At 33.3% G+C, this 27,519-nt stretch overlaps 1 long non-coding RNA gene across 1 annotated transcript in view; it reads left to right on the top strand.

Moving 5' to 3' along the window:
- The window catches only part of LOC129914654 (uncharacterized), a 30,450-nt gene extending 3,487 nt beyond the window's left edge, over nt 1-26,963 (top strand). The window contains exon 2 of the long non-coding RNA XR_008772221.1: nt 26,771-26,963. This is a non-coding gene — a long non-coding RNA (uncharacterized LOC129914654). The remainder of the gene's footprint in view (nt 1-26,770) is intronic.
- The last annotated feature ends 556 nt before the right edge of the window (nt 26,964-27,519 follow it).

Genomic DNA, 27,519 nt, shown 5'->3' with positions numbered 1-27,519 from the left:
CCTTTGACATTCTTGTCAAAAAGTAAATTTTCATACTCACCCTCTAATAAGAAGTATAACTTCAAAAACTTAGGTTTATTGATGAGTAAAAACCACTTAAAACTGACGTCGCTGTGTGATACTTTAAATCTACACAGAGAAAAGTATGATATATGGGGGCCCCAAAAAATAAAGGCGTATACGTATCTACTTTTTTTTCTTATTTGATATGTATTTAATGGGGGCCTCAAACATCATGGGGCCCGAAAATTTAGTCTTGCCCCTGGGCCCCGGCAACTCAACGTACGCCTCTGTACAAAACCCCTTATTTTACATAATTTTTTTAGTAATCGTAGAACATAAAATTAGCAAACATTTTTGGATTTCGTTAAAAAATGTCATTTTTATTTAAAAAAAAAACATTCTTTTTTTGAAAACAGATTGACGAGTTTAAGCTTTATTTCTAAGTTTCAGGTAGTAATTTTTTCTATGCATGAAAGACTAATTTTTTAATGTTTGAACATTTATAATTCGTCGGCGTAAAGCAATATTGTTCTAAATCCACTTTTTACCGAAAATGAGTTAATGATACAGTTTTACTAATTTGAGGGTGCTCTTTCCGAATTTGAAAAGCGTTTTTGTCAAAGTTCTAAGTCCACTTTTTATTCAAGACAAAAACGTACTTGTATAGGAATTATTGTTCTATGTCCAATTTTGGGTTTTTAGTTTTAAGAAATATTTAAAAGTAGTATGCACTTTCTAATGTGGTAAACTTGTATATTTTATTCAAGAGAAAAGAACAAACGTTATAAAAAACATAACCTGAATGGCAATTGAGCAGAAAATTGTCGCTTTAAACCAATTTTAAACTTAAAAATCCCCTGTAACATTTGCTTTTTGTGACTTAGAACACTTTTGCTTTATGGCTACGAATTCTAAAATAGATTTTTTATGAAATACCTAAAGTTTTAACAATTTTTAATTTTTTTTTTTAAATTCTGCGTTATAAATTAAATTAAATGTCATACATACTTAGCAGGGTGCTTCTTAAAAATCAATTTTCGAAATTTTAATGCTACACACTTTCATTTTGTTCTTCCTGCCTTAAATATAAATTGGGTAAAATTTGGGCCAGTTTACACACGTTCTAGGGGTCGCTACCACAATTCAAAGTTTTGAAAAATACACCAAATTTTGTTTTTTTTCCCAAAATTTGAAAATTTGTTATCAGAATTAAGTACTTTATATTAAATCTTTAGCTGTTTTGAAAGAAATTTTGATAAAAAAAACAGCGGAATAAAAATGTTTGAATATTTTTGAATTCGACATTTTTTTTGTGTTATTCTGTAGAATCATATAATTAAACGGCGAGCATAGTTTTTGTGGTACAAATTACCGGGCCCCCAAAAACCGAAGGGGCATAAATTATACACGGAACGAAAGAGAATGACGCGTAGATGTGCAGAATCACATTTTTTTTTACTTTTTATTAACCGAAATAACGAAATTAAACAAATTAAAATTCGATAAAAAATATAAAAAAACAAAAACAAAAACAAAAACAACTGGAATTCTATTGGAAAATTTCCAATCGACTGGAATGAAATGTCATTCATGACTGAATGAATGAATGAAAGCATTCAGCGAAAATCAAAAAACATTAAGGTGGGTTCACATTGGTGCGTTGTTTTAAGATCACATGTAAACTATGGTTAACTTTCATTGTTTTAGTTATCTAAGTTTAGAAGTAAGATGTTTGTTTTATTACCATGAATTTTTTTTGTTAAAATCGAATTCTATTAAAATAGAGTCTATTACTAAGGTCAAATCTTTTGTAAACACTTTTGATACCAATGAAATCTATTTTCGTCCTTTTCTCTCTTGAAAGAACATAAGAATTTGTCAGCAATTACATGAAACCTCAAGAAGCGCGACTCTTTTTAAACATAATGAGTGCAAAAGAGAAAAAAGATGAAAGAAAAAATTCTCCGACCGGAGAGTCGTGGGTCGTGAGTCCGAGACTCTTTTTTGACGTTTCTTTTTCCACTTTTTCTTTTTTCAACATTCCCTCACATTTCTTTTTGCTTCTTGGTGCAATACAACAACAACAAATTTTAATTCAAAAGATAAATGTCAAATTTGAGTCCTTGACTCAAGAGGCATCGTGTAATAGTACGCGCCTCACAGAATGATTACACACCCGACAAACAATTTTGGTTCTATAAAGCTTTACAGATGCAATTGTTGCTTCTTTAAAGCATTATAGAAGCAAAATTGTTAGTAGGGCAGCCACACAAAAAAATATAAAAGTTCTGACCTGGGATTGCGACTAAATTTTTCATATAGTTTTTGGGTCGCTGAAACCGAATCCGAAGTCCGTTTTGCTCCATCACGTCAGGTTTTCGAGATAACCTCATAAAATGTCACGAAAACAAAACATTTGTTTCTCTGATCTGGATGTGCGAATATGTTAATCATATAGTTTTTGGATCACTGAATCCAGATTCGAAGTCAATTTCGCCATATCACGTCAGGTTTCTGGGATATCCTCAAAAAAATGTCAAAACCAAAAAAACAAAAGTTTTTACCTGGGGTTGCGACTCAATTTTTCATATAGTTTTTGGGTCGCTGAAACCGAATCCAAAGTCTATTTTGGCGTATCACGTCAGGTTTTTAAATATCCTCAAAAAATGTCTAAACTCAAAAAATCTGACATTTTTTGAGGATATCTCAAAAACCTGACGTGATACGGAAAAATAGAGTTTGAATTCGGTTTTAGCAACACAAAAACTATATGAAAAACCTAGACACAACCCCAGATAAGAAATTTAGTTTTTTTGGTTTTGACATTTTTTTTAGGATATCTCAGAAACCTGACGGGATAGGGCAAAATTGACTTCGAATCTGGATTCAACGGTCCAAAAACTATATGCTTAACATATTTGCACATCCAGATCAGAAAAAAATTTTTTTGTTTTCGTGACATTTTTTGAGGTTATCTCGAAAACCTGACGTGATGGGGAAAAACCAGTGCCGGATTAGCCTCAAGGCAAACTAGGCAGCTGCCTAGGCCCCCACTTCAGCTAGGGACCCCTCGCCCCGACTACGAACAAACAAAATTTTTTTTAGTTGTACCTTCAATAAAAAACAGCATTACATTTGTATTTGTAAAAATAAGAAAAAAGAAGAATAAAAAAAACGTTTGCAAATCATTAAACATTAGCCCCGTTCCATTGGAGGTGGTAGTTTACTCATGAGTTGATCTAGTACTATAATTACCACATGATCTTCTACTTCTACCACTGATCTTCTATTTTTTTTTTTTTTTTTTTTTTATAATGAGCGCGCACTAAAGGGGTTTTGGGTACCCTTAATATACATGTGTTTATAATGAATTATGACTCCCATCCCATCCTGAAGGGCCCAACCCAGCGATGCCAGATTGAGGGATTTTTTCCTGTTTTTTTTTTTCGGTATTTTTAATTAGGGAAAAATGGAAAATCAACCCAGAACAGTCAGCTCAAAATATATCACGTTTAAATACCAAGACAAATACTGGTCTATTCGAATATTATTCCAACGACATCGAACCAGAGTTTAGTAACGAGATGGTGCCATTAAAGCTCTTCATGTTGCAATCAGATAATATGTCAGAAAAATCTGAGATTGTGCATGCAGAGAAGTTAGAAGTTAATATAGGCACCGTTACAAATTTATTCATAATGAATTACCCCAAATAAAAACATAACTTCGAAAACAGCCAAAATGACGTTTTTTTGGCATTTTCTAACGGTAATATTTCAAAAACGGATGCCAATAAAAAAAATTTGACTTCAGATTCGAGTTCAACACATCCAACACTACTAGGAAAGTATATTTTGGTTCTTGTGGCAAAAACCTTGTTGACCAGTGTTATCAATTAAAAAAAAACTAAACCACCCACAGATGTGTTTTGCAAGTGTTTCGGACGCGTTTCAGACGCGTTTTGGACGCGTTTTGGACGCGTTTCAGACGCGATTTGGACGCGTTTCGGAAGCTTTTAAGACGCGTTTTGGGCGCTTTTTGGACGCGTTTCAGATGCGTTTTGCACGCGTTTCAGACGTGTTTCAGACGCGTTTCGGACCCGTTTCAGACGCGTTTTGGACGCGTTTCAGACGCGTTTTGGACGCGTTTCAGACGCGTTTTGGACGCGTTTCGGACCCGTTTCAGACGCGTTTTGGAAGCGTTTCAGACGCGTTTCGGACCCGTTTCAGACGCGTTTTGGACGCGTTTCAGTTGCGTTTTGGACGCGTTTCAGATGCGTTTTGGGCGCGTTTCAGATGCGTTTTGGACGCGTTTCAGACGCGTTTTGGACGCGTTTCAGACGTGTTTCAGACGCGTTTCAAACGCGTTTTGGACGCGTTTCAGACGCGTTTTGGACGCCTTTCGGATGCGTTTCAGACGCGTTTTGGACGCGTTTCAGATGCGTTTTGGACGCGTTTCAGACGCGTTTTAGACGCGTTTCGGACGCGATTCACACGAGTTTTGGACGCGTTTTGGGCGCGTTTAAGATGCGTTTCAGACGCGTTTCGGACGCGTTTCAGTCGCGTTTTGGACGCGTTTCGGATGCGTTTCAGACGCGTTTTGGGCGCGTTTCAAATGCGTTTTGGACGCGTTTTGGACGCGTTTTGGACGCGTTTTGGACGCGTTTCAGACGCGTTTTAGACGCGTTTGGGACGCGATTAACACGCGTTTTGGACGCGTTTAAGATGCGTTTCAGACGCGTTTCGGACGCGTTTTTTTGTGGAGTGCCGAAGAATTTGTGTGGTAGATATTGTTTAGAGAAAATAGTTTTCACATATAACAAATAGCGTTTCGGACGCGTTTCAGATGTGTTTTGCAAGTGTTTCGGACGCGTTTCAGACGCGTTTTGGACGCGTTTTGGACGCGTTTTGGACGCGTTTCAGACGCGTTTTGGACGCGTTTCGGACCCGTTTCAGACGCGTTTTGGAAGCGTTTCAGACGCGTTTCGGACCCGTTTCAGACGCGTTTTGGACGCGTTTCAGTTGCGTTTTGGACGCGTTTCAGATGCGTTTTGGGCGCGTTTCAGATGCGTTTTGGACGCGTTTCAGACGCGTTTTGGACGCGTTTCAGACGTGTTTCAGACGCGTTTCAAACGCGTTTTGGACGCGTTTCAGACGCGTTTTGGACGCGTTTCGGATGCGTTTCAGACGCGTTTTGGACGCGTTTCAGATGCGTTTTGGACGCGTTTCAGACGCGTTTTGGACGCGTTTCAAATGCGTTTTGGACGCGTTTCAGACGCGTTTCAGACGCGTTTTAGACGCGTTTCGGACGTGATTCACACGCGTTTTGGACATGTTTTGGGCGCGTTTAAGATGTGTTTCAGACTTGTTTCGGACGCGTTTCAGGCTCATTTTGGACGCGTTTCAGACGCGTTTTGGACGCGTTTCAAATGCGTTTTGGACGCGTTTTGGACGCGTTTCAGACGCGTTTTAGACGCGTTTCGGACGCGATTCACACGAGTTTTGGACGCGTTTCGGATGCGTTTCAGACGCGTTTTGGGCGCGTTTCAAATGCGTTTTGGACGCGTTTATGACGCGTTTTGGACGCGTTTCAGACGCGTTTTAGACGCGTTTCAGACGCGTTTTAGACGCGTTTGGGACGCGATTCACACGCATTTTGGACGCGTTTAAGATGCGTTTCAGACGCGTTTCGGACGCGTTTCAGACGCGTTTCGGACGCGTTTCAGGCGCGTTTTGGACGCGTTTCGGATGCGTTTCAGACGCGTTTTGGACGCGTTTTGGACAAGTTTCAGATGCGTTTTGGACGCGTTTCAGACGCGTTTTGGACGCGTTTCAGAGACGTTTTGGAAGCGTTTCAGACGCGTTTTGGACGCGTTTCAGACGCGTTTTGGACGCGTTTCGGACGCGTTTCAGATGCGTTTTGGACGCGTTTCGGACGCGATTCACACGCGTTTTGGACACGTTTTGGGCGCGTTTCAGAGACGTTTTGGAAGCGTTTCAGACGCGTTTTGGGCGCGTTTCAGATGCGTTTTGGACGCGTTTCAGACGCGTTTTGGGCGCGTTTCAGATGCGTTTTGGACGCGTTTCAGACGTGTTTCAGACGCGTTTCAGACCCGTTTCAGACGCGTTTTGGACGCGTTTCAGATGCGTTTTGGACGCGTTTCAGACGCGTTTTGGACGCGTTTCAGAGACGTTTTGGAAGCGTTTCAGACGCGTTTCAGACGCGTTTTGGACGCGTTTCGGACGCGTTTCAGACGCGTTTCAGACGCGTTTTGGACGCGTTTTAGACGCGTTTCAGACGCGTTTTGGACAAGTTTCAGACGCGTTTTGGACGCGTTTCAGACCCGTTTCAGACGCGTTTCAGATGCGTTTTGGACGCGTTTCAGATGCGTTTTGGACGCGTTTCAGATGCGTTTTGGACGCGTTTCAGTCGCGTTTTGGACACGTTTCAGATGCGTTTCAGACGCGTTTTGGACGCGTTTCAGACGCATTTTGGACGCGTTTTGGACGCGTTTCAGAAGCGTTTCGGACGCGTTTCAGATGCGTTTTGGCTGCGTTTCGGACCCGTTTTGGACGCGTTTCAGACGCGTTTTGGACGCGTTTCGGACGCGTTTAAGACGCGTTTCAGACGCGTTTTGGACGCGTTTCGGACGCGTTTTGGACGCGTTTCAGAAGCGTTTTGGATGCGTTTCGGACCCGTTTCAGACGCGTTTCGGACGCGTTTCAGACGCGTTTTGGACGAGTTTCAGACGCGTTTTGGACGCGTTTTGGACGCGTTTCAGACGCGTTTTGGACGCGTTTCGGACGCGTTTCAGACGCGTTTCAGATGCGTTTTGGACGCGTTTCAGACGCGTTTTGGACGCGTTTTGGACGCGTTTCGGACGCGTTTCGGACGCGTTTCTGACGCGTTTCAGACGCGTTTCAGACGCGTTTCAGATGCGTTTTGGACGCGTTTCAGACGCGTTTCAGACGCGTTTCAGATGCGTTTTGGACGCGTTTTGGACGCGTTTCGGACGCGTTTCAGACGCGTTTCAGACGCGTTTCTGACGCGTTTCAGACGCGTTTTGGACGCGTTTCAGACGCGTTTCAGACGCGTTTCGGACGCGTTTCAGACGCATGGACGCGTTTCATACGCGTTGTGGACGAAAAAAGAACCGTTCCATGTTCGTTCCGGCTTTGGAACTGTTTTGCGGATCTCTGTTTTGTGTAATTTGCCTTGTCTATAATAATAATAAAATCAAAATTGAAACTTTTTCGTATGATTTCTCTTTCCAGTTTTATAATGAAACCGTAATGCCGACTTATAACGAGTCGATTTTCGCCGTGCGGTGAAGCTTTTTGGCTTCAGTCGAGTCGTGTGAACGTAAGCCTCACGCGACTAAAGTGACAATCCCCATACTAGAGTCCTAGTCGACTTAAGCCGTGAGACATATCATGTGGTTAAAATCGACTCGTGAAAAGTCGGGATAGGTATACCTACTTATACCCTTTGAATCTAATATATTTTCTAATAACTTATCGTTAATAAAAATTATCTGTGAACCATCAAGTTTCTTAAATTTTTTTGTTGAGATATCACTACAATATTTATTATAGTTATTTCAAAACTTTTAGTTTACATTTATAAAATGACATGATAGGACACCAGATTATATCCGATTAGTCTCTAGTAAGTTACCTGCACAAATTTCTAACCTAACTTAAAAATAGCTTATGATATTGAAAAAGCATAGGAAAAGGGCCCAAGAATTATTTTGCCTAGAGGCCCATGACATGGTTAATCCGGCACTGGGAAAAACGGACTCCGGATTCGGTTTCAGCGACCCAAAAACTGAAAAACTATATGAAAAACTTAGTCTCAACTCCAGGTCAGAACTTTTATTTTTTTTCGAAAAAAGAGTCAAGCCTCTTGAGGCTTAATGTAATAGCTGACTTTGACAGTTCCTTTACCATTTTACCAAGTTTTCACTTCTAGACGTTTACATTTTTGAATAAAAGTCACTAATATTTTATCGCCGCATGGCAAAGCGTTTTTCTTATGAGGTTCAGGGAAAACTAACAAAAACGTCTTTTTTCTTCCTTATACCTTCCAGCAGAAAGCTTATTTTTTCGTTTGAAAAACAATTTTTGTAGTTTTTTTCAAAAACAAATGGAGTTTGAAAGAAATAAATTTTTTTAACTTTTGTAAATTTCCCACTTTTTCACCTTTTAGGTCATTGTTAAGCCTTAAGGCTTTAAAAGTATAACTACAACGGCAACTTTTTGCGAAAAGTCAAAAAGTGATAGATTTCAAACTCATTTTATGACAGTTTTTACGACGACAAAATAAAAAATAATGATGCAAAAAGCTTATTTTTTGGTTTCCAAAAAAATTTTTGATAGTTTTTTCCAAAAATTTTTACAAAAACAAATATTGCTAGAATTTAATTTTGTAAATTTCCCACTTTTTCACTTTTTAGGTCATGGTAGTTATGGCTTTAACATGAAAAAAACGTTGTTGAGCGAAGTTGTTGTGAACGCACCTTTAATAAATGTGAACCTATCTTTAATCATTAATAAGTATCTGAACGCATTCATTAAAATTTTAATGGAAACCTTACCACAAATATCATTCCAAACTGGAAGTGCGATAAATAACTCCCTCTCCCTTCCGGAAATTTAAACTTCTACAAGCTAAGCTAAGACGAGAACCTACAAAGTATACAATGATGTGAATGACAAATTTGAGTGAAGTTGGTGGAAGTTGAATGATTGAATGATGGACTTTGAATGAATGGAACATGAAACAGGTTGAATTGAATCGCAAATGCAAGGTGCAAACACAATGCATTAAGGCGAATACACTTTGCATTTTCTTTTTCGATACTTTTTTTACGTAGTTGAGTGCAGTTAAAACGTAGTTCAACAATATCTAAATCAGGTTTAAAAAATATCAAAAAGTAGGTATATTATATATACCTGTGTATTTTGTCTTCAAAAAGTGTAGTTAATCGCAACAACAAATACTCAAAATAATGAAACTATTTTGGTATAATTGTGTTGCAAATAAAAAAAAAATAAAGAAATTGGCGCTCGAATTTCGAGGGCGGGGTCGGCTAGTAGCTATAACTAAGTGATCTTTCTTAATTGAAAAATTCAATGTTTTTATCTGATTGTTTATGAGCCTAATATCTTTATTCGTCGGACAGTTAGATGACTGTTTATTAAAAGATTGAAAAATCGGGTCTTAAGCGTAGATACTTTGTATTGTAACAAAAAAGTTTTTGTTGAAATTGATCTTTTTTTTTACTTAAATCTTTAGTGAATGGTAGCGCCCCTAAATTTTAATATTAAAATCGGAAAAAAATACCATATGCTATGCTTATGGTAGAACATAATGCAGGGGTGTCCCATTAAAAAATCGACCATTTTTTCCCATTTTTTCGACCATATAAGAATGACTCTAATACTTAGTTTAGAAGTCAGAACCTCCGAAAATTTTGTTTTTGTAGTCTCTAAATGACATTATTTTATGTATTGTTTGTACTTCTTAAAGGATTAATATGTAATAATAAATTTTAATTTTTTAGGAATGAAATTTTGCATAAATAACTTAACATTCTAAGCAACTTCTACAATAACAATATTTTTAATACGAAGAACGTACGTTTGACCAAGCCGTTAATATTTTTCATTATTGTTTCGAAAGGTCACTACGGTGTATGTGTAATTTTTTTTAAATTATATTATTTTATATTTCTGACCCTTTCTCTCAACGACTTTTATTAAGTGAATATACTTATATGGTAAGTAAATGCCACCACATAGAAGTAATCTGAATCGACAAAAACTTAGTCTCAGGAAAAAGACGCAAAGACGAAATTTGTATTTTAGTTTGACTTGAATTGATCTAACTTAAAATTGAAAAATAGTTTATTATACTCGTACAACATATTAAAGCTTATGGTTATGTTCAATTGACATTCCTATCGAATAGTAGCTAGGTATACAGAACAGGAGCCACAAAAACTAAAAAAAAAAAACTTGTAGCTTCCAAAAGACATTGAAACCTATACCCACAAGGTACATATTCACACTATTCTTTGGTGACTGCTGCAGTAACAAGAGATAGAAAAAAGAAACCTTCTTCTTACTAAAAAAATAAAAGAGAACTAACACAAGAAGAAGAAGAAGAAAAAACAGAAGAATAAATCCAGCAGATGTGGTTAGGTTAGTAAGGGATGGCTTAGATATTTTTATGGCATCAAAGCGGCTTATCAACTTTCAAAGTTCTTTTTGACGTGACGAAAATTGCTTTCTAATGCAAATTAACTGGATGGAAAATGTAGATTTTCCTATCGTTCGTTGTCGTCGGATCAGTTGGTTGGCAGCATGGGTCGCTGACGATGACGTCGTCGGTTATTGTCACTGCATTGCACAGTAGCAGCGGCGGCGGCGGTGGCAGTAGTAGCAGCAGCAGCATTGGCACTGTTTGGTGACGCTGACTGGCATGTGGTGAAACCCGGAAAACTTTTGTTTCATTATTAATTTTGAATACTTGTGCTGCTTGGCTGATGGGGATGATGATGATGATGATGATGGTAATAGTGACGATAGCATAACGATTGAAGTCTCTTATGTTTATAGTACACCGACATACACCTACCATCAACAACTTGATGCAAGTTGCCTGAGGCTGTGCACGAGCACAGCTGCCACAAACCGCAGAATTTAAAAGAGTTTTTAACGTATACAATGTTGATGATAATAAATTAAGTTCATTGATGGAAGGATAATATTATCATTATCTCGCACAGGTAGAATCTATAGACATATTGCAAAAAATTGTAGTATTTACCTACGCAGCCGCGGTTTCTACTAAGTTCTTTTTTATGAAATTTGTATAATATTGAAGTACAACAGAAAATGATAAGGCCTCGTTCAAAATTTGTACTGAAATAAAAACAACCGTTGAAGACCAAGGAGTGAAATTATTCTTTTTTAGTCCCAATCTCCCATTAATTTTTTTTTTTTAATTTTATGGCTGTTACTTTTAACTGTGCAGATTTGCAATATTATTTCTCCATATCCCAAATAAGACTCCAAGACTCTGCAACCATCACACAATACATCTCTTAGTTTCAAAACTATTGAATTTTGTTCAAGTAAAAACCTTTATAAACTTTATTTCTATTAGTTTCCTTTTCTAGTTTTCAACACATAACATTGTTACATAAACAAAACAGAATTGTATAATTTGTGTCCCCTATACGTTTTACCGTGGTATAATACCTTCCTGCATTCAGATAGTTTTTAATAGACATCTGATGGTGGAATATATCTCATTCCACCACACGCAAAAAAAAAGACGTTTGTTAATATTTGAGATAGCTCCATTACCATTATCGGTTAGTGAATTAGAACCTTGACAACAAATAATGTAATAGGAGAAACGCGATATATGCATTGCGTAGGATGTATATGTATTTGTGTGCCCTCAGGTATTGCCATATCCCGTCGTTGTCGTCGTCGGTCGTTTTAGTTAGGTAGGTATGTACTTATGCCAACGCAAGACTGAAATCGCTATTATAATTGCCGGAAGCTAAAATACTAATTAAAATGCACTGACCATGATGGGTATTAACATTAGTCAAAGGGAATCCAGTGCAGTGGCTTGAATGCAGGGACAGTTTTAATAGGCAAACGATTTTGCATTCGGTTTCGAATTAATTATTTCTCTCATAGCGTTTCTCCACATAGAATGTTTTTTAACTACTTCCTATCATTATCCTTGTTCTATTACTGAACCCATAACCATACCCAATATAAGCCCCAAGAGCTATAATACTATAGTTCCACGAATTGCTTTCAAAATGTTGATTTTCAAACTAGAACACCCATGATCCTAGTAAAGTAACAGGACTGCTTGTGGTTAATAAGTAATTGAATAGCTGACTAATTTTCAGTTCTCTTTATTTTAAACGAAATCTATTTATTTTTTCTCATAGAAAATGTCATAGTTCAAAATATGTAACAGAGAAAAAAAATATTTCCGAATTATGATTCAGTATAATAGTTAAGTATTTAGGTCATGAGAATTAGTGGAAATTCAAAAGACTTGAGGCTTATGCTTGTAACCAAATTGTTAAAATAATGAGAAATACTCAATATCTAGTGCACGATGAAAATAATATGATGGCCACCTTAAATGTCACCGTCTTAAAACAATGCGATATCCGTTTAAAATAAGTGGAATTCGTTAAATTTTGTAAATTTAAAGATGAACTTCATTTTAATTTTAATTTTAATCCAACAATTTTTTTTAAAATTATGCTCAGACTTAAGATTTATTTACAGTTTATTATATTATCCAACAGTGAGATAGTCTGATGGTAAAGCACTCGCCTAGTTTGGCTGCCAATTTGATTAAAATATTTCCACGTTAAAATACAATGATTTTCCGCTTAAATTAAGGGGATTTCTTTTAAATTTCGCATTTAAGAAATTAAAAGATTTATCCGCTTAATTTAAGATGGAAGTCATCTTGGCAAGAAACCATGCAGAAATCTGCTTAGTTAAATTTGAAATCCACTTGGTTTTTTCTTTTTTTTTTTGACTCAGCAGAGGATTTACTAAAAATTTCATACTTAAGCATTAAAAAAGGTCCAAAATTGTGTTTTACTACTTTGTTTTACAGTTGAAACAATTTTTTTCATTGAATATGAATAATTAGCTATGCATAAATCTAAGAGCTAAATTAAGCTAAATTTCTACCTTATATTATAAAGTTTTGGAAGAGAAAATTCTATAGACGCTTATTCTGACCACCATTTTAATAAGTAAAAGTTGGAAATTTGTTCGTACATTTCATACTAATATGCTTCAGTCTCCTAAATTGTATGACTTTTCGTCAAGAAATGGCGATGCAAATGATTTTCGACGCTATAAAGCTCCAAATGCACCACTGTGCGGCGAGGAGAATGAAAAATATTCAAACTCCTTTCGTAAAAATAGGAATTTCCACAAGTTTCAAAACGCCAAAAATTCGGAAGTCCTTACACAATTTGAACAATTTTTTTTTTCTACTTAATATTTAGTTCATAAAATAGTTGTCTAAAGCTATTATATTAAAAAATTAAGGCGTTAGCGTGGCCAAATTTTCTTTTCTAAAAATACAACATTTTAAAATTTTTCTCAAAGCCTTCGGGTCTAACTTGAGGCGGAAGATTATAATTAATTTTGATTATTTCTTAAAACATTTTTAGTCTTCCTCTTTTTGAGGAAGATTTATGTTCATTTTTTCAGCAGAAATTTTGTATTTTATTGGAACTTTCCAAAAGTTCTACTTGAAGAGTTTCAAAAAAATAACAATTTTCTTGAGAGGCAGTTTTTAAATACTTGGGAAAATCTGGATTGCATTTTTCAATCATATTTTCTTACAAACTAAGTTCTTGAAGACAAACAACATGGACCTACAATGTACATAACACTTTTTGCTCTAGCTTTAAGCAAAAATCTTGGCATTTTTCTTTGATAGAAAGTTTAGGTCTAAGCTACTCGTAAATGTTTGTTTATCCATTCGTGCGTATACACACTTCTGTGGGACATCAAAGTTTATGTGCATATACCGTATGTCCACTTGAGATGAATTCTCAAAACACGCGTATCATTTACGCTTGCACTCCTTGCTAAAGGTTTGCGAACATCTGGAGGAGGTATAATGCATTCACAAAGCTTTGGAAAAATGCATACCTACTTGTCCCGCGAATGCATTCATATAAATAAATACACCGCCTTCGGCCGTCTCGCTTCGTCATTGCTAAAGAACGGCAATTTTAATTGCTGTACTTACGGCCCTACGCATTTTAATTTTTCAATCTCAAAGTTCCAACATACCGTTTAACACTCTTGCAGCACCACCATCACACGCGAAATCCTTAATCTTTGGTAAATTACATATCCTGTCTAGACACAGGCAGAAAATTGAAAAGCTTCCCCATGCGTGAGCATATTTTCATACGACTGATGACGACGACTGTGTGCTGGTATCTTAAGCTTGTTTTTTGTTGTCACTGACATACCTTCGTATATTCCAAATGTCGACAGTTTTGTCACCAAGATTAGGGAAACAAAAATTAATTCTAACGACACTTCATAAGTATTGTATGTAAAATGTAGATTGTAGAAAGACTGGCAGAAAACAGAGGCATCAAGAGAGAAAGAAAAAGAAGGGCTTGAAGTACTTTAACAAACAGAACAATGTGAGGTCGCATCATAGTGCGCATTGGGCGAACAACATACATCACACAGTAATGATGTCGCAAACAACTCGGTCTGATTTCACCCATCGTCGTAATAGAGAAAGGACGAAGAGGATAATAGAGCGCGCTGACACTTACTACACCATAGCTCCAATGTAATGACTATGATTCCACAAAACAGTGGCCAACTGTGGTGCATTCTGCATTATTATTCGCGAAATGTTTGTTGTCCGCCTCTATTATATGGGTGGCAAATAATGGCGGACGGATGTGGCCCCTATGCGAACAAGTTTGTATTAGATAGGTGTGAATTAATGTACCGTACTGCACCGCACTTCAGAAAACAATAAAAGGAACAATACAAAAAAAAAAAAAACATCAAAGCTTTGTTACTCTCTACTGACTTTATGATGTGACAACATCACATCATAGTCATGGCAAGGCAGGTCGATAGGAGACAGGGACATGGCCTCTAATTGTGCTCTAAGGAGGCGTCGTCGGTCGTCGTCGTCGATTGAAGACATGGCAGAGGGTCTGGGACTGTTTTACTGCTCCAATTGCATGGGTGAAGTCAAGTGTTCTCTAAAAAAAAGTCGTTCATCGTTTCTCCGGCAGCAAATTGTTCAAGTATCAGCCAAGTGTCATGTAATAATTGTTTCACGATGTTACAATAATTACATTACAGGCTGTGGGTAGACAGAGTGGCGGCAGCGCCGCGGTGGCGGACGGCGCAGTTTCTGCTTCATTCGTGTGTAGGTAAACTCAATGGCGAAGAAGTTGATTTGATATTTCCTAGAAACGAGGACAGCAGTTCTATTTTGCACTGTACGATAGGATTTGGAAAAAAAAAAGAAAGAAACTGTTGTGAGTGTGTGTGTAGAAAAAGTTGTTGTTATTATATTATATTTTGTTTGCAATTACTTGAGTACTTACTCATACTTAACTTTGGTTACGTTAAAAAAATAATAATTTTACAGTAACTTGTTCAGGTCTTTGAACTTGTAGGAGGTAGATGGGTCGTCTATTCACAGAAACGTGTATGGTCTGCAAATTATAAAAGGTTTATTCTGCTGAAAAGATCCCATTAAAAATAGAAAGCTGTGTGTTTTTTTTCACTAGTTGTTAAAATTTTAAGTGATATCAATACGGGAAACTAGCAAATCTCTACCAAAACTGGTAAACAGAAGTCAAAATTGGTGAACTAGACTTTCCGAATTGAGTTGTTCTGAAGATGTTATTACTTTTAAATTGACACCAATATCTTTTTTTTTTTTTGTAATTGTTGATAATAACACTTTTTTTTACTAAATTTAATGAAGCTGTTACAGCCGATTTCGAGAAAATTTCAAATACTCGAAACTGCAGATGAAAGCACAGACGTATGTACATAGATTTTACCCAAAAAGGTGATCAGAATTATTTGTTGGTATTTAAAAAAATAGTTTTCTTAAAAAGTGTAATTAATATAGTAGAGTAACTAAAGCAAATTATTAGGGAACCCGGCCGAACAGCTCTGATTTTAACGATTTTTTTTTTCAAACGTAGGTAATTAAAAATACTTTAAAGTCTATAGATTAAAAATTGCCGATGTTGCCGTATTGTTTTTAAAAATTAAAATTAAATTTTTTTTCAACAAAACCATTTTTTTTGCTTAAATTTCATAAAACAAATGATGGCAAAAGATTCTCTAGGGAATTTAAGGAAAAAAAATATAAAGTAGTAAGGGACAATCTTCCATCGTTTAAGCGATAAGTGCAATTTTCTAACATTCTGACTTCAAACACAAAAAAAATATTTTGAAAACAACGGCAAAACCTACAATATTTTAAAATACATTTCTAAAAAGGCAGAAGCTCATTCTTATCTCTTAAATTTAAATCTACTGAATATAATTAAGAGTTTTTTGAAAAAATGGTCCTCAAACTCAGAATTAAAAAAAAAAATGTTAATACAAAAATTTAAAATGAGTTTTTTCCAAACTTTTTCTAAAAAAATGTAAATTAATTTAAAAAAAAATTTTGGGAATAAATACTATCAGTTGAATTTCGAAGCAGAAAAGGTAATATATATCACACTTTTAAAAAAAAAATTAAAAATTACTTCAATTTCAATGGGTTTTTTTTTAATAAGAACTGAAAAAATAATTAATTTTCTCAAAGATTTTGGTAAATAGGAACTTTAAATTTTTGCTTTTAACTTTCAACAGTAAGAGTTATTAAATGAATAAAAAATAATTTTTTTGTGTTTATGTTGAACATTAAAAAAAAAATAAGTTAAATTTTTTTTCAAAACTTTTATTAAAAAAAGTTCTTCGAAAATGAAATACTTTTTAATATTTTTCATAAACCGTAATACATATTGACATTTCCTTTGTTAATTTCAAATCATAATAAATGTGGCCAAAAAAAATTGAAAATAAATGCATTTTATGTTACGAACAAGTTTAAAAAACGACATGTTAAAATAAAATCTGACTTCAGTTACCATTCTTTTAAAAGCCCTCAATTCAATTAACTTAATTTTAATTTTACAAATATGACTAGGCTTCTAGCTTTTTAAAAATGTATATTTTAATATTGTAGGTGTTGCCGTTTTGTTCAAATATTTTTTTTTGTGTTTGAAGTCAATTAATAAGAAAAGTGCATCTATCGCTTGTACGATGGAAGATTGTCTCTCACTCCCATATATTTTTTTTCCTTGAATTGATTAGACAATCTTTTGGCTTTATTAAATTTATGAAATTTAAGAAAAATTTTTGAAAAAAAAATTTTTTTGTTCACAAAAATCTTCAATTAAATTTAAAAAATCAAAAAAAAAAGCAACACCGGCAATTTTTAATCTATAGACTTTAAAGTATTTTTAATTACTGACGTTTAAAAAAAAAGATCATCAAAATCTAAGCTGTTCGGCCGGGTTCCCTAATATTGCCAATTTTTGTGCTTTAGTTACTCCACTAATAATCACAAAAATTAATTGCCACATTTTACATTTTTTTCAATATGTATTAACCACTAAGATACATATTTCAATATAAAAAAAGTTACACATACACCACAGTGACCCGCAGTTAAAATTAATTTTAATTAATTAAAATTTACACATTTCCAATTTGCAAAAAAAAAATTTGAGTTTGTTTGCCTTTAGTTTAAAAATTTATATTCTCGATTCAAACCATAAATCTGACTCCAGGAATTCTAAGGATCTTTGGTATTTTATTTTTTTTTATTTCAAACTGGAAACAATGGATAATGCAACCGCACATACCTTTGGTAAATAATTAATGCAACTTAAAAGCTATTTGGGCTTCCACACAACCACATACGGGTCAGAACTTTGGCTTACTTTGGACAACGCGGCTCGGCACTCTTTGCAAATTTTCTGACCAAAAGCATACCTATGAACATGAAGGACTATTTTTTTTTTTTTATTTTTTTCTCAGAATCACTTGCCTCATAATCTGAACATTAAGTGCAATGGCTTCATGCACAAATGCTTTTGAATGTACATTTAAGTGGTCATCGGTAGGGTATACTAGTAACATATTATATGCTCGATAGTAAATACTATATAGTACCTACTACAATTTACAGAGCTCTTCTCTTGCTGCTCTTTATTGTATAATTAAAGTTTTAATGCTATTAATACTGAGGTAGTATATATGGAGATTGGAGACTCTAGATTTTCCTCTGATGCAACTTTGTGTAAGCTTTAGAGTGTAAGTGTATGGAAATAATAATGGAGATAAAAGACTCATGAGCGGCTTTTTAAGTGTCCACATTTAAGCGAAAAAATAATTGCATTTCAGGGGCGGTTTTATTAAAAAAAAAAAATTAAAATAAAGTGGAAGTACTCAAAGTTGATACACATTTACCTACTTACTTGACTTGAAAAAAAAAAATGGCGAATGTACCTCTATCATTAAATGTTGACATCAAATTTAATTTTATTTTCCTATCAAAGGTTTATTTTTATGAAACTGGGAGAAAGATTCTTGACGAATTAAAAATGTAGCCGATTAATAAAATCACTTTAAAATTAATTTGTTAATGTAAAAAATGATACAATTTAAAGTAATGAAGAAATGTTTCTCCTTGGATAGATATATTATGTGCATTCTGCAATGTTGTAAAAATAACAATTGAAAAAAATGCATTCGAAATAAAAAAAAAAATATTTATTGCAAATAAAAAAAAAATTGCATAAAAAAAATATTTATTATATAAACAAATTTTTTATTGGAAAAAAATTTGCATCAACAAAAAGCTTATTGCAAATAAAACACTCTTTCTGCATTGAAACAAAAAAAAAAAAATAAACAATGCAAAATGATTTAATATATTTTTTTAATAGATAGTCGTGGAAATTCTTACAATTTTGGCTATTTGACCGTACATTAGATTCGATATTATGTATTCTATTTGAAATAGCTAATGTATGGTCAAATAGCTTTAAAAAAATATATTTAATGCACACATTTTGCATTGATTTTTTTTTTTTTTTTTCAATGAAGAGAATTTTTTGTTTGCACTTAATTATTTTTAATGCAAAATCTTTTTATTTGCAATAAAAATTTAATTTTCAATGCAAACATTTTCCAGTTACAATGACATTTTGTTTTTAAGTACAATTTTTGTTATTTGAAATAAATATTTTTTTTAATGCAAATATTTTTCAGTTGCAATAAAAAAAAATCATGTGTGCAATTCACACGTGGTAGAAGTGAAACCTTAAAAAATCATATTTCTTGCAAAAAAAAAAAAAAAATAGAAAAAATCTACCTATTTTTATTCTATCACCTTCAAATCCATGTTTTTTATATGACAACCTATATAAATTTTATATTATCTGAAAGCTTATTGTTTAATATCGATCAGGTCTATGAGACATCTACAAAAAGAGCTAGAATTTTTTGAACTCGATCAATTTTCATCAAGAAAAGCGAAAAACACGTATTTTTATCTTCTCACGCTATTAAATCCATTTTCTTCCTTAACAACTTATAACAACCTACACCATCTAAAAGCTTATTGTCTTAGCTCAAAATATATATATTGATCAAGTCTATGAGACATCTACAAAAAGAGCTAAAATTTTTTAAACTCGATGAAATTTCATCAAAAAAAGCAAAAAAAAAACATTTATTTTTATGTTCTCATGCTATTAATTAAATTTTTTTGTTTGACAACCTATACAAAATTTTATACCATGTGAAAGCTTATTGTTTCACCTTGTTAATGATGGATAAATCTTATTTCAAAGATGTCTACAAGAGAAGTTAGAATTTTTTAAAGTCAACAATGTCCAATTTCCAGACTGAGATTACGGTACTTCCTACACTGGTAGCTGGTCATCGCCAACAGATCTCCACAGGTGTTTTGAGGTATTTTTAAATTGTGTGTAACATGTAGAGCACGTAACGTTATGTGTGATATATTAAATAAAAGGTTATGTTATCAGCATGCGTATTAGAGTTAAATCAAATTTGTATGTGCACTAGATCAAAAGATATAACGTGTGTTGGGAAAGAACATCTTTTTACCGTTATCTCCGAATTTTGAATATGAAATTAATTGAAATTTTGTAAAATTATAAGTTATTTAATTACCTATCTACAGTACAAATTTCATTCATCTATCTATTAAAACAAAAAAGTTATAACAAGTTGAAGTCGTGTCGCGTTTTCGTTTCATCTTGTTTCAAATCACTACGATACTAAAGAAGTTTTCACTTCAAAAAAATTTTTCAGTTGCAACAAATATTATTTTTTAATAAATTTTTTTTTTTTGCAATAAATATTTTTTTTTAATTTTATAGTGGAAAACAAATAAATTAAAAAAATGAGTTTTCACAACCCTGGTATTCTGTATCCAGTCAGGAATTTATTTAAATCAACTCTTTCAAGAAATGAAATATTACAAAATTATATTGACAATGACCTTCTATCAAAATGTGTCACTTTCACTGTCACTTAAATATGTGTAACGCTGGTATGCTGTACCTGTAGCCTGTTGTTATAACTGTTGACTTCATTCCTCAACTCAAGTTGAAAAAAAAAAAAAAAATGTTATCTTCCTAAACAATATCTCATCTAAACATCTCAAACAATAGCATTTTGGGAAAAGTCCTTGCTCAAAGGGTCCCAAGAGCATGTATTAGAGATTGTTTAAGGTTATCCACATTTCTGCCATTCCATCCAATTCCATCCCATTCCATATACAAATATATTTAGTTTGAAGCAACAATACTTTCTAAATAAAGAAACACGACAAATTGATGCCATTTCATTGGTTTCAAAAAGTATTTGTAACTCATTCCAAACTATTTGACCATTTTCAATGATGACAACGGCCATCATCAATGAACAACTTGAACAAACGAAAAACAGACTATAAGGCCACAAGCTTTGGGTATTCCGAGGATTGTTCTCATATAGAATTCACATATCGAGTATATTTATTCAAAAATACTTCGGTATCCATTTGGGGATTCACAGGCTGAATGGACAACGTTTTAGGTGTTCTATGTGTATATAGAAACTCTTTAAACTTCGATGGTTGGCTTGATATGCTTTTAGTTTGAAAAAGAGCTAAAACCGTCTACACATCAAAATTAGTTTTTCATCTCAGGATATCTATGTATATGAAGACGAAGAGGCAAAGCTTGTTTAAAAGTTTTGCCTTTGTCCGTTCACTCTCTCTTTCTCTCTCTCTGTACATAAATTTCAATTGTGCCCACAAAAAAAGGTAATATAAAGTACCTTCTGTTTAAGGATTCAGGATCAAATTCAATTTTGTTCTTGAAGCCTTCTCTAAACCGAATGGTATAGTCTCCCAAACGTAAACAAATTGACCAAATTTTTGTTTTTTCTTCCTTTTTTTTGTACTTTATAAGACAAAAAGACACAATAAATGTATTTTGTTTTGAAGCTTATGTGGGATGTTGAGATAATAGAAATGAAGAGAAGTTGAAAAAGAGGAGAAAGTTTTCAAAATTCCTTGGATGCAATTGAACGTTATTTGGCTCTGAAAAGTTACACACACATTTTGAAATTGAAATTTGTGTTTATATTGTTTTCTATGTATTTAAATTAATTTCTTTGATGTATTAAAATATATTTAAGTGGTTTTTATGAGTAAAAATGAAAGCCAAGAGAGTTTGTCATGGAAATTTTATAATCATGTCAAAAATGTCAAAGTACCTACCTATGTAATTAGGAACATACATATTTTCATTTTAATTGAAAATTTCACTTATTTCACTTTTTTTATAATTTACAATTTACAATTTACAATTTACAATTTACAATTTACAATTTACAATTTACAATTTACAATTTACAATTTACAATTTACAATTTACAATTTACAATTTACAATTTACAATTTACAATTTACAATTTACAATTTACAATTTACAATTTACAATTTACAATTTACAATTTACAATTTACAATTTACAATTTACAATTTACAATTTACAATTTACAATTTACAATTTACAATTTACAATTTACAATTTACAATTTACAATTTACAATTTACAATTTACAATTTACAATTTACAATTTACAATTTACAATTTACAATTTACAATTTACAATTTACAATTTACAATTTACAATTTACAATTTACAATTTACAATTTACAATTTACAATTTACAATTTACAATTTACAATTTACAATTTACAATTTACAATTTACAATTTACAATTTACAATTTACAATTTACAATTTACAATTTACAATTTACAATTTACAATTTACAATTTACAATTTACAATTTACAATTTACAATTTACAATTTACAATTTACAATTTACAATTTACAATTTACAATTTACAATTTACAATTTACAATTTACAATTTACAATTTACAATTTACAATTTACAATTTACAATTTACAATTTACAATTTACAATTTACAATTTACAATTTACAATTTACAATTTACAATTTACAATTTACAATTTACAATTTACAATTTACAATTTACAATTTACAATTTACAATTTACAATTTACAATTTACAATTTACAATTTACAATTTACAATTTACAATTTACAATTTACAATTTACAATTTACAATTTACAATTTACAATTTACAATTTACAATTTACAATTTACAATTTACAATTTACAATTTACAATTTACAATTTACAATTTACAATTTACAATTTACAATTTACAATTTACAATTTACAATTTACAATTTACAATTTACAATTTACAATTTACAATTTACAATTTACAATTTACAATTTACAATTTACAATTTACAATTTACAATTTACAATTTACAATTTACAATTTACAATTTACAATTTACAATTTACAATTTACAATTTACAATTTACAATTTACAATTTACAATTTACAATTTACAATTTACAATTTACAATTTACAATTTACAATTTACAATTTACAATTTACAATTTACAATTTACAATTTACAATTTACAATTTACAATTTACAATTTACAATTTACAATTTACAATTTACAATTTACAATTTACAATTTACAATTTATAATTTTTATTCTATAATATTTATGGCAAAACAAACATTTTCTTTTATGTTCAGCACAAAGGAGAGTTATAAATTTTTTTCGTAGGCAAGTTCACCCATTCCATCGTTATTTCTAAACCACCTATCGTAATTTATCAAGTGGGGTATCCTTAGAAACGTGTTGGTTGTACGCTGGTCATAGGTTATAATAAATTGAATTTGGCGCCCTCTGTGGCAAAAAGAATGAACTATTTTCATATTTTTGTAATGCTTAAAAAATGTTTATTTTTGTGTTTATTATTTTTTTAAATTTGGTTCTAAAATTTAAATATCTATAAATTTCAAGCTTCCATTGACAACTTTACAACGTCATACTTAAATATGACAGATTTGTATTTCATACCAAAACATCAATCAATCATCCACTCAAATTATTGAATAGGCACTTCTTCACCAACCTTTATTATATATGTATTGTATATAAAAACCAATGCCTAATCATTAAAACATTAAATTTTATAAAAAAAAAACAAAAGTTCAAAATGTGGAAACTATAATCGTAAATCTAAAAATCCATAATAAAATCTCATCCTCTTGAGTTTACCCTTAATAAAAAAATCATAAGGTAGTTGGCACACATACAAAAAAAAAAAAAAAACTATACCCAGAACTTGAATTGCCAATAATATTCCATCCATCAGTTATCATGAAGAGCGAATCCATTCAACATTCATGGCACGTTATATTGATTGGCCTACTTTAAGTTTAACCCATTCGCACCGTTTGGCCATGTCGAACGAAATTTTTTTTCCCAAAATCAATCAGTTGTCCGACCGATGCCAATTCAATTTTGCGCAACACAACACACATTCAAATAAACCAAGGAGACTTAACGTCCTTTATAAGCCAGAGGGGAGTTGGCTGGCATTTTCGTTTGGTTTTGGTTTAAGGTTGGAAACGTATAGGTAGTAGAAGTAGTAGAGAAAGGTTGGAATTTGTTGGAAGGTCAGAAATAATTGAAGTGATGACTGTCGTCCAGGTGCAATCATCAGGCACTGTGCATAGAGTTGTCGTTACTATTGTCGCAAAAGTTGGATTCTTGGACATAATCCGTGTGTCGTTTTTGGCATATAAGTGTTTGGATGTTGATGATGACGATGACGGAAGGACGGATTTGGTCTTATATAGCAAAAGTCCCTATAGGAAAAATATTCCCCACAAATTTTGTAGCATTAACCAAGTGCACAACTTATACATATATGCATACTATTATGTACCTTTATGCATACATGGAAAGGATAAATGATAAAGGCTCTTTCAACTCCATATGATGTGTTCTAAGGGTGCAGGTGTGCTAGAGAAAAGACTGGTGAGCCGTGAGCATGGAAGGGCAACAACTTTGGTATAGGGTTTATTAATACGAGTTCGACATCCTTTTGGGTCGGTTACCAGATGCAACATCAATGTACCTTACCTCTATACGGTAGCTGATGATGATGGTGGTTTATTTGCTTCACTCACATTGATGATCGATATTGAAGCGATATGATGCAGTGGACACGGACATGGACACGGACATCACGGTGGGTGCATACTGGGTTAACTGTATATTGCCCTGTATCGTCATATCGTCATCGACGTCATCCAACGTTTTCAGCCTGCACAAGCACATATCGGGTAGGTAGGTAGTATTTACTGCGAGTTTATTCAGTGACGCGGAATATTCGGCGAAATGAATTTATTTTTCACGTTGGTAAATAAACCTATGGGCAATATTCTGTGATATTGAGTTTGGTTTGGGGGTTATGGGCATGGCAATGGCTTTTGTATAACGTTCCGAAAGAAGAGAAAGTTGAGTATGAGTTAGTAGGCAGACTTGAGGTTTCTTTTTTGTTCATGGATATACTCGTATGAACGTATACAAACTCTCTCACATGTTGTGAACTTACGACAACCTACATATGAAAATCTCGTTTTAATACATTTTGATATGGAAACGGTATAGGTTATTTACGGGTTGTTTTTAAATGGTAGCCGTATACCTACATAGGTAACTAACTATCTTGGATGAGACATTGTCCTTCTGGCATTATGAAAGTTTATTAACTCTTGAAATGTCAAATTACACTTAACTTAGTAACAAAAATTGTTGATTTTTTTTTGTTAAAGAAAAAATGTTAAGAATGAATTTTAAAGAAAATTAAGTTTTTTAAAAAAGGGGTTCTAATTTAAAGTGAAGTCACTAGCCTGACCTAGAATCCGCGGGCAATCAACACACTTTCAATGATATCTCACTTATTATATTACCATGGGTAGTTAGGTTAGGTTAGGTTAGGTTAGGTTAGGTTAGGTTAGGTTAGGTTAGGTTAGGTTAGGTTAGGTTAGGTTAGGTTAGGTTAGGTTAGGTTAGGTTAGGTTAGGTTAGGTTAGGTTAGGTTAGGTTAGGTTAGGTTAGGTTAGGTTAGGTTAGGTTAGGTTAGGTTAGGTTAGGTTAGGTTAGGTTAGGTTAGGTTAGGTTAGGTTAGGTTAGGTTAGGTTAGGTTAGGTTAGGTTAGGTTAGGTTAGGTTAGGTTAGGTTAGGTTAGGTTAGGTTAGGTTAGGTTAGGTTAGGTTAGGTTAGGTTAGGTTAGGTTAGGTTAGGTTAGGTTAGGTTAGGTTAGGTTAGGTTAGGTTAGGTTAGGTTAGGTTAGGTTAGGTTAGGTTAGGTTAGGTTAGGTTAGGTTAGGTTAGGTTAGGTTAGGTTAGGTTAGGTTAGGTTAGGTTAGGTTAGGTTAGGTTAGGTTAGGTTAGGTTAGGTTAGGTTAGGTTAGGTTAGGTTAGGTTAGGTTAGGTTAGGTTAGGTTAGGTTAGGTTAGGTTAGGTATTTAAAAGTCACAACGTTTTTTCCTAGTCCGTAAGATTCGGAGACATCTTGCTTGAAGGAGCTACCTTGCTGGGTGCGCTACCACTAATTTTCGCCTGTGTTTCATCAAAATTCAACTAATGCGTATATCCCTAGATGAATTTTACCCATTTTTAGAACTTCTCCTGAAATAGTCCACTGATAAAGAAGATCAGAATTTTGCAACTGCAAGGTGTCTAATTCTATTCAATTGCATGAATGTACATCGGACGATAAGCTTCTGTCATAAAGTGAACTCATTAAACCAATAAATAATTCTCAATTGCCACAACCCCATTCATCGTCTTAACAAATTTTCAATCGTAAAGTTCACTCAAAAAAAAAAAAAAAAAAAACAAGAAAAACAATATATGACCCCCAAGACTATGAACAACGAAAAAAATTAACTGTAAATATCCGTTGACACTCTAATTACTATATGGATCCTTGTAATAAATTCACATTATGTCTCAAACTCAAGGGAACCGGAAAAAGCCGCACTTTTCTTCTCAAAAAACCTACTCATTCTCGTAGGTAGGTATAACAATATACGAGAAGAAAAATGTCTTCGGTCAAACCAAAGTATGCAGAGGGATCCAGAGATTTCTGTAAATTAATTTCCAGCCACCTATTCTCTCGAACGACAACCCTTTTTTTTTTGTAAAGCTATCAATCTTCAGTTTGACGACAGCCCTTGGATGCCCTTGTCACCCGCCTTCGGCCATATTAAAACCTTTGAACCATTTCGTCCTCGCTATCATCGTTTGGACTCTTTAATGAATATTTCTTTTGCGTCCATGTTGTACCCATAATAGAGTGTCTACATCTACATCATTTTATCTTTTGTGTGTGTGTGTGTAGTGTGTGGGTTGGTTTAAGAAGGGGATAGAAAATTTCTGTAATAATTAATTTCTCTTGAATAGCCTCCGCATAGATAGATACATTCATATACACTTGCGTTCGTCTCTTTAGAGTTCTATATATATATAGAGAATCTTCCTTTCTGGTCTTGGTTTAGAACCTGCTGATGGTATGTGTATGTTTTTCATCAACGAATTTCATTTTAGTTTGGCATTCTTTGAAGCGCTGTTAGATATTTACCCATTTCTAACTTACCTATGCATGTTTTTACAGATTCTCCAAAAGGAATTTTCCATCAGAAGCTTAGCTGTATACTGAAGGATGACGAAGAATAAAAATTATCCAGTGACGTAGCAAGAGGCCCTTAAGGAAAGATATTGCCTCTGGGTAAAGGACGGAAAATTTTGAATTAAGAAAATATTTTTATCAATATGTGTTTCTTTATATTAAAAGGATCTAAATGTTACGATTTTGTTTGTTTTGATTTTTAACATCAAATCTTGTAAATATGTACTGTTATTTAGGATATTTGGTCTAAATTTGGGAGGATGCCTCGGGCGAAAAAACATAAACTACACTACTGGCAGTATGAGTATCCATTGTGAATATGGTTTTCTTTGAAATTTGGTGTGATGTGTATGTTAATGGTGAGAGGATAAGTTTTTTTTTTATTATAAAATGGAATGTCCTTCACCTTTTGTAGCAATACAAACATAGTTTGGTAGTATCTATTTAAAATTGTTTCGATACACAAATATACAATATTGTCAGGACACCTTTTTTAGGGACAACAAGTGAAAACATACGTATATGCACCTACATAAGATTATATTTTTAAGAGATCTTATGTTTTTTGAAACTAAAGGACAATTCAATTTTTTGTTAATTTTTTCCAATACCATGAGAATTTCTTAGGTCTTCAGACATATGTGTTTCTATGTTTTTTTCTTTTGTAGGATCAGGTTCAAGTGATTTTTATTACGATGCGAACATTGGGTCATATGCACTAAAAATAGTTAATA

This window comes from Episyrphus balteatus, chromosome 3 (genome assembly GCF_945859705.1).
Source record: "Episyrphus balteatus chromosome 3, idEpiBalt1.1, whole genome shotgun sequence".
NCBI lineage: Eukaryota > Metazoa > Arthropoda > Insecta > Diptera > Syrphidae > Episyrphus > Episyrphus balteatus.
This window is presented reverse-complemented; position numbering and strand designations above follow the sequence as displayed.